At 50.5% G+C, this 8071-nt stretch overlaps 1 long non-coding RNA gene across 4 annotated transcripts; it reads right to left on the bottom strand.

The window, feature by feature from the left end:
• Nucleotides 1–569: 569 nt before the first annotated feature.
• Nucleotides 570–8071, bottom strand: LOC111533700. 4 transcript variants are annotated; one of them, XR_003307829.1, is made up of 3 exons: nt 7907–8071; nt 5605–7713; nt 570–1306 (listed from the first exon to the last, which is right to left on the bottom strand). It is a non-coding gene; the product is annotated as an uncharacterized LOC111533700 (long non-coding RNA). The 4 variants fall into 4 exon arrangements; XR_003307828.1 differs by lacking the exon at nt 570–1306 and adding an exon at nt 2556–2574; XR_003307827.1 differs by lacking the exon at nt 570–1306 and adding an exon at nt 2566–2585.

The following is an 8071-nucleotide window of genomic DNA, read 5'->3' as shown; positions in this document are numbered from 1 at the left end:
AGAAGAATCGCTTGAACCTGGGAGGCAGAGGTTGCAGTGAGCCAAGACCGTGCCACACTGTACTTCAGCCTGGGAGACAGAGCAAGACTCCATCTCAAAAAGCAAAAATAAAAAATCTTTGTGAAATTTGTGTTTGTTAATGGTGAAAAACAGAGCTGCCAAATTATTATTTTCCACCTTTGTAATCAGTTCTCTAAACACCAATCTATTCCCTTTTCCCGCCCATTCAAAAATCCCATAATCCCCAATATACATGGGCTTTTTTCAGACCTACATTTTGTTCCATTGCTCCATCTCTGCCTTTTTAATTGCTATTGTTCTTTTCCTTTTCTTTTTTTTTTTTTTTTTTTTTTTTTTTTTTTTGTGAGATGGAGTGCAGTGGCGTGATCTCGGCTCACTGCAACCCTCATCTCCCTGGTTCAAGCGATTCTCCTGCTTCAGCCTCCCAAGTAGCTGGGACTACAGGCGCCCGCCACCATGCCCAGATAATTTTCTTTAGTTTTAGTAGAGATGGGGTTTCACCATCTTGGCCAGGCTGGTCTTGAACTCCTGACCCCATGATCCACCTGCCTAGGCCTCCCAAAGTGTTGCGATTACAGGCATGAGCCACCTTGCCCAGCCTTAATTGCTACAGCTCTTAAAATGTAAAGCTATTCCTGGACATTTTCTCTCGCAGGTGAATATTAGAATCCACTTGTCAAATTTCATTTTAAAATGATTTTGGTAACTGGATTAAATATGCAGTATTTTCTAAGCTGACAAAGAACACAATATAGTCAGACGGTGGATGTGACTCAATAGGTTTTCCCCCCTCACTCCCCAAACAGCCCTCATTTCCACATGGCCTCCCCCTGACATGAGGCCCTGGTCACTGGCCAAGACCAATCCATCTGCCCTTGCTAGGGGCCTTCCTTGCCCTCACTCTCCAGTTTTCTTTATGGTATCGGTCAGCACCGAATAATATGTCACCATTATTTATGCATATTTTAGATTTATCATCCGTCTTCCTTGCTATAAATCTTAGTTTAAAACGGCAGAGCTTTCATTGATTTATTCACTGATCTATCCCCAAGGCACATCACAGACACTGATATTCACTGAATGAGTGAATTTGGAGCGATGGCGTTTGAGATGTGAAATTTGCCATCTCGTTTGAACACCAACCTTGGTCTTTAGGGCTAACTCCCCGCCAGGTGTAAGATCCTGGAAAGGTGCTCTCTGTTGAGGAAGAGTAACTTCCCAATGGAGAAAGGCCTTTGTTTGGTCAAACCACCTCATTTCATTTAATTTGATCTTCTCAACATTTCTGGAAGGAAGACGATGCAGATTCAGCTGCAGGTGGGAATGTAAATTGGTGCAACCTCTTGGAAAAAGAATTTGGCTTAACATGTCTTAATCATGTTCTCCCCTACCCCTCAATCAGAGACCACTGGAACACACTGTGGGCTAATAGACTGGGCTTGTTTCTTGTTGCAGCAAGGAAGAACGCATGTCCTGGGGAGCCTCGTGTGTTCCACTCAGTAAGGTTGTTAGAAAGACACAATGATAGGATTAGGGCTTGGGTGACCTGCAAGGGGGTTTGAGGAACCTGGGCTCTGCTTGGATGGATGCTGTCAGGAAGTGGGGCTAGCTTTAGAGTCGGGAGTCTTTTTTTTTTTTTTTTTTTTTGAGACGGAGTCTTACTCTGTCACCCAGGCTGGAGTGCAGTGGTCGGATCTCAGCTCACTGCAAGCTCTGCCTCCCGGGTTCACGCCATTCTCCTGCCTCAGCCTCCCAAGTAGCTGGGACTCCAGGCGCCTGCCACCTCGCCCAGCTAGTTTTTGTTTTTGTTTTTTTTTTGTATTTTTTAGTAGAGACGGGGTTTCACAATGTTAGCCAGGTTGGTCTTGATCTCCTGACCTCGTGATTCGCCCGTCTCGGCCTCCCAAAGTGCTGGGATTACAGGCTTGAGCCACCGCACCCGGCCCGGGAGTCTTTCTTTACAAGCAGGAGGAAGGAAGCCAGGCAAGAGCTGCCCGGCAAGGCAGCCGCAGTGCTCAGGCAGCCAGCATGGGGCATCGGGGCTTCTTTGGCAGGGATGGTGCATTTGTGCTCAGATGTGAGTCTGGAGGGGCTTATTCCTGCCTCGATCCCTCATGGTCGGGGTGGACTTGCCTGACACGTTATGTTCCATGACATAGTTTATATTTAGCAGAATACAGGGCCCAGCTCCTGTACGTCAGGGGCTGCTGTTCTCTTTCTCACTGCCTTTTAACCCAAGGTGTCCACTTTTGGGCATCATTCATAAGCAAATAGATACACACGCAAATGAAAAATGTAAGGCCAGGCGCAGTGACTTGTGCCTGTAATCCCAAGCACTTTGGGAAGCCGAGGCGGGCGGATCATGAGGTGAAGAGATCAAGACCATCCTGGCCAACATGGTGAAACTCTGTCTCTACCTAATATACAAAAATTAGCTGGGTGTGGTGGTGCGCACCTGTAGTCCCAGCTACTCAGGACGCTGAGGCAGAAGAATTGCTTGAACCCGGGAGGCGAAGGTTGTAGTGAGCCGAGATTACACCACTGCACTCCAGCCTGGCAACAGACTCAAAATAAAAAGAGAAAGAAAAAAATAAGAAAAGTGTATGTACATCTCACCATTATTATTAATAGAGAAAATGCTCTCCAAATACAGGTGCAGTAAAGAAGTTTTACAAAGCAAATATGTGCCACAGGCCATGCTGGGCAGGACAGAGTGCAGACAAGGCTGAGGATGGCATGGCCACGAGCGGCCGCCATAAGCTGGTGTGTGATGCAGCCCTACAAAGACAGCTCACGGGCCCAGAGACACTCAAGGACAGTGCTAAACAGAGAAGTGAGACATACAACTATAAATATAGCGTACTATCAGTCATGTAAGGGAAAATCTTTATTTATTCAACAAATACTTCCTGAGGACTGACTCCCTAGGGAACAGACCTGCACTTGTCTGTCTTTTCTCTGTGACTCACGACGATAATATAAGGAGATGACACAGCAAGTCCTAGAGGGCAGCTGGCTAAGCTCCAGGGCCTGGCTTCATGAGGCGTAACTACCAGCTGCTGAGCTCCAGAAGTTGGACATTTCCCAGGTACTCCAAACTGACAGAGCTTCTGAGAATCAAACAGTGACAACCCCGGTGCAGGGCAGGGGTGTGATGGGGTGGACACCAGGTGCTCTGCAGAGCAGTGTTGGGGAAGAGAAGTTCTGCAGAGGGAGAAGGCCCCACATCCTCAGGGCAGGTGAGATGTGAGCTGGGTCTCCTGGGATGAAGGAGACTGGGCTGGAGGAGAAAGTAGGGAGGAGCACTCCAGGAAGGCAGTGAAGTTTGGTGGAGCACTGGCTGTGGGTGGGAGGCAGGAGAGGAGGCGGGAGCAGGGCCTGAAGGGTAAGGTTACCAGGGGCTGAGAAGCCATTAGACTCTCAGCAGCAGCCCTGAGCTCCAGACTGCGCTTTGTTTTTTATCAAGCCCCCGCCCCCCGCATCATGTTATATCAGGGAAGCTCAGGGGATCCCTATGTCAAGTGGCAATTCCTCATCCTCCCCTTCTGCTGCATGAGGTCAGATATCAGCTGCCTAATATCCAGCAGCAACTTTCAATACCATGTTTTGTTTCTGAAGGTAGCAGGGACATGTAAGTTTGGGAGTATGTGAAAAGAGCACTGAATCCAGAGTTAGAAAACAGAAACAAAGTTTTCATCAATTATGTAAAGCAGCTCTCTGCCCCTGGGGTTGACAACAAACCTAGCCACAAACAGGGCCTAGTTTTCTCTCAGGACGTCACGGTCTAAGACAAATGAATGCCATGCAAAGGAGAGAAGTCAAGGCAGGGGATGTTGAAAGCAGAAAGGAGGGAGGAGTAACTAACTCCTGTGAAAAGGAGGCGTCATCAGATCCGATCCTACTTGGACACTGACAGCTGAGCCTTCACTGCCCCTACTGGGTCAGAAACAAAGCAACACGAATATGGTGCCCCATGGGGGGTTGTGAGAGCCCAGAAAGATGGGTGCACCCAGTGGGCTGCACTGCGGAAGAGGAGCCCTGAGCTCAGGGCATATCCAGAGGGAAACATCACCTACTGAAGTGTCCTAGTGCAAACACAGCTCTGAGATGCCCAGTTCAGGCACGGCCAGGCCTTGCACTCTTGGATACCCAGTGTGTGAGTTTCCCATGGCCACCATAATAAACGACTATAAACCGTGTGGCTCAAAACAGCAGATGTTTATTCTCTTACAATTCTGAGGTCCCAAAGCCTGAAACTGAGGTGTCAGCAGGGTGGTTCCCTCCACTGTCTGTGAGGGAGAATCGGCCAGGCCTCTCTCCTGGCCCCCAGCGGTTTGCTGGCAATCTTTGGCATTCCTTGGTTTGCAGACACTTCACCCCCATCTCTGCCTCCATCTCCAATGACCTTCTTCTCTCCGTCTCTGCGTCTTCCTCTCCTTTCTCTTATAAAGATATCAGTCATTGGGTTTAGGGCCCATCCTAAATCCAGGATGATCTCATCTCCAGGTGTTTTAATTACATTTGTGAAGACCCTTTTTCCAAATAAGGTTGTATTCACAGGTTCTAGAAGTTAGAACTTGGACCTATCTTTTTGGGGGCCACCATTCAACCCACTACCTCCAGGAAATACCGGTAGGAGAGCAAGAGACGGGTGGAGGATTGCCACTCCCATTGCTGAGCTTTCCTAACGAGAGAAGGTGGAGGATTGCCACTCCCATTGCTGAGCTTTCTTAACAAGAGAACGGTTTTCATGTCAGCCTGAAGCAGTGATCTACATGAGCAAAGACATGGGTCTGGAAAGGGGAAGAGAATGTTTGAGACAAGGTATCATATTTTACTACAAGTGAGGAAGCCTGGAGTAAATGGTGTGAGATAAATCAGCCTGCAGGCTTCCTATGTGTCAGCGCTGTTCTAGGAGCTGGGACAGTAGCCGTAAACCAAACAAAAACTCCTGCCCTCATGCAGCTTACATTCTTGTCAGGAGAGACAGATAGGAAACAATATTAAGAGGTAAATGTTCAAATATATTAGAGGCAGAATCTGGGAGAAAAGTATCCAAGGCAGAGAGAATAACCAGGGCAAATGTCTTAGTGGAAACTGTGCTTGCCATGCTGGGCCACGAGGGAGGCTACTGGGTCTGAAGTCAGAAACCAAGAAGGCTCAGACACTGAACCCTCCTCGCACGCTGACAAGATGGCCTGCACAGCTCCACATCACATGCACATGTGTACAAAACAGCAGACCAAGGCCGGCCGCAGTGACTCACACCAGTAATCCCAGCACTTCATGAGGCAGGGGCAGGTAGATCACAAGGTCAAGAGTTCGAGACCATCCTGGCCAACATGGTGAAACCCCATCTCTACTAAAAATACAAAAATTGCTGGGCATAGTTTAATCCCAGCTACTCAGCCCAGAGGCTGAGGCAGGAGAATTGCTTGAACCCGGGAGGCAGACACAGGTTGCAGTGAGCCAAGATTATGCCACTGCACTCCAGCCTGGGCGACAGAGCAAGACCTCATCTTGGGGAAAAAACAAACAAACAAGAGACCTCTGAATCAGAGAAATGGACAATTTATTACTCACAGTGAACACAGCAGCCAGAACAGTATCTTCAGTCACTTTCCCATGCCCCTATTCCCAAGAAGAGGGGATGTGGACTGTGCCACCTGGGCAGGCAGTAGGTTTACATCCCAGGAGAAGGACCTGAAACTGGAAGACTTGGAGATTTTATCAGGGCTGTGGAGGACCTGCCTTCATCTCCTCCAGAGATAAATGACTCATTATCCAGCAACACAGAAGTCAGCACCGATCTCACCAGCAACAGGCTCACAGGAGAGGCAGGGGCATTGGGAGAGTGGGAGGCAGCACAGGGCCAGCTCTTTCACGAAAACAGAGAAACCGGGCAGTTACAGAGTGGGAAGTAGGGGCACAGAGAACAGGAAGGAAAGGCAGCCAGTGAAGGTGTATCACAGCAGCTCCCACTGTGGGCACCCAAACCCAAGCCTCCTGGAAAAGTCTGGGAACTGTTAAAAATCCACATCTCAGCATCACCCGGCCAAGGGGTGGGGTGGGAGTATGAACACACCCATCATTCCCTGATTAAAGGCTGCAGGAGAGTGGAGTTCATGCCAAAGCACTTGAGATCAACCAAGGATGCAGCCAGGCAGAGGCAGGGGAAGGCCAGCCCTCACCCAGAGAAGGGCAGGACAGGGGTGGACATGGGACCCAGGGCACTGTGGCGGTACAGACAAGGACCTGGGCAGGCACAATGTCAGTCAGAGGTCCAGAAACCTGAAGGTGAGAGGGGCGGGACCCTTGAGGTTCCAGGAGAGAGCATCTTATATTTTTCCATTTTGCAGTGACTTGGAGATTTGTCCACACCAGTGCACAGAGGCAGTTCCTTTTCTTTTCTTTTTTTTTTTTTAACAGCTGCTTAATGTTTTATCCTAGCAGGATAAAACCTGCTAGGGCCATTTAAAGTGTTTCAAATCTTAGAGGGCTGAGCCTGGTGGCTCACACCTATAATCTCAGCACTTTGGGAGGCTAAGGCAGGAGGATTGCTTTAGCTCAGGAGTTCGAGACTAGCCTGGGCAACATGGCAAACTCATCTCTAAAAAAATTTTTAAAAATTAGACCTGTAGTCCCAGCTACTCGGGAGGCTGTGTGAACAGCAATGGGTCAGTCTGGTTGGGGGTCTGTTTGGCTGCGGTCTAGATAGGGCCTGATTTGCTGGGGGTCCATCTGTCTGAATAGCTGGAGATATGTACTCACTTGGGGGACTTCTCTGTCAATCTGGAGGATCATGCCTGACCAACCAACTGGGGTTCACCCATCAAGATGAGAGTCTGGCTGGCTGCCTGGGATGTCAGGATTCCATGTGGCTGATGTCTGTCTGTCTGGCAGTCCATCTGGTTGGTTAGGAGTCTGTCTGGCCAGAAGGTCTTTTCAGCCAGCCAGCCCACCTGGGGGATGGGGGTAGGGTCTGAGAAGTCTGTGTGTCTGTTCAGCTGGGGATCTGTTTACATCTGTCTAACTTAGGGGTCCACCTGGCTGTCCAGCTGGCAGAGGTGTCTGTCTTTTGGGGGCTGTTTGGTGGTCTCTCTGGCTGAGGGGTCCGTTTGTCCACCTGTGGCCTGTATCTCTGAAGGTTTGGCTGTCTGTCCAGGTTGGTGGTCCATCCGTCTATCTGCCTATCTGGAGGTCTTTTTATCGGTCTGCCTGGATGGCGAGGGGTCCATCCATTTCTCTGTGTGGTCCCTTGAGTGTTCAAGTGAGGCAGGCTCAGGTGTTGAGGATGGACCAGTGCGTTATGTGGTGAGGAGAGCAGTCGCTGGAAGCTCATCTGTCCATTCTCCCCTTCATAACTCAGGGGCCATGCCCCTTCCCGATCTTCTTTCTTGAATCCGCTCCGTGTAGCCTCGCCAGCCATTATACCAAACCTGCCTCCTCCAGCCTCCAGCCTTGAATTCTACAATCACTGGGACACAGCCCCCGCATTTCCCACCCTGAGGAACTTTTATTTTGATTCAGGCGCACTGTTTCCATTCTGCACACGGCGCTCAGCAGCGCCGGGACATCAGCAGTCCGAGCTCACAGGAGGCAACAGGCAGGAGCTGGCGCAGACTCACACCCGGGTCCACTCTGCAGGGGGGTCCCGGGGCCCCTTCGGCCTCCCAATGCGCAGGTTGAAACCTGGGAGAGGAAGGGTGCCGTGGGTCTCAGGAAGAAGCTGCGGTGTGCGGAGGCTGGCAAACACGAAGAAGGCCATCCCCCTGCCTCCAGGACATCCACAGGACTGAGCTCCATGCCCCATCCCTCAACCCCAGACTCCTGGGGTTCACTCAAAGCCGCAAAGTCCCAGCAACCCAGGCTCTCCCTGACTTACCTAGCCCACCGGTCTGAGCTCCACCCGCCACGTCCTCGTAGGCGCCAGATGCGGCAGGACTTTGGTCAGCAGGAACTGAGGGCAGGAGACCCCCCGCCACGAGTCAGCTCCGGAAGCCCCAGGGAGTCCCAAGACCCCACCCCTGGCGGGGATGCTTCCCCCGAG

Source organism: Piliocolobus tephrosceles, unplaced genomic scaffold, assembly GCF_002776525.5.
Source record: "Piliocolobus tephrosceles isolate RC106 unplaced genomic scaffold, ASM277652v3 unscaffolded_23844, whole genome shotgun sequence".
In the NCBI taxonomy this organism is placed as follows: domain Eukaryota; kingdom Metazoa; phylum Chordata; class Mammalia; order Primates; family Cercopithecidae; genus Piliocolobus; species Piliocolobus tephrosceles.
This window is presented reverse-complemented; position numbering and strand designations above follow the sequence as displayed.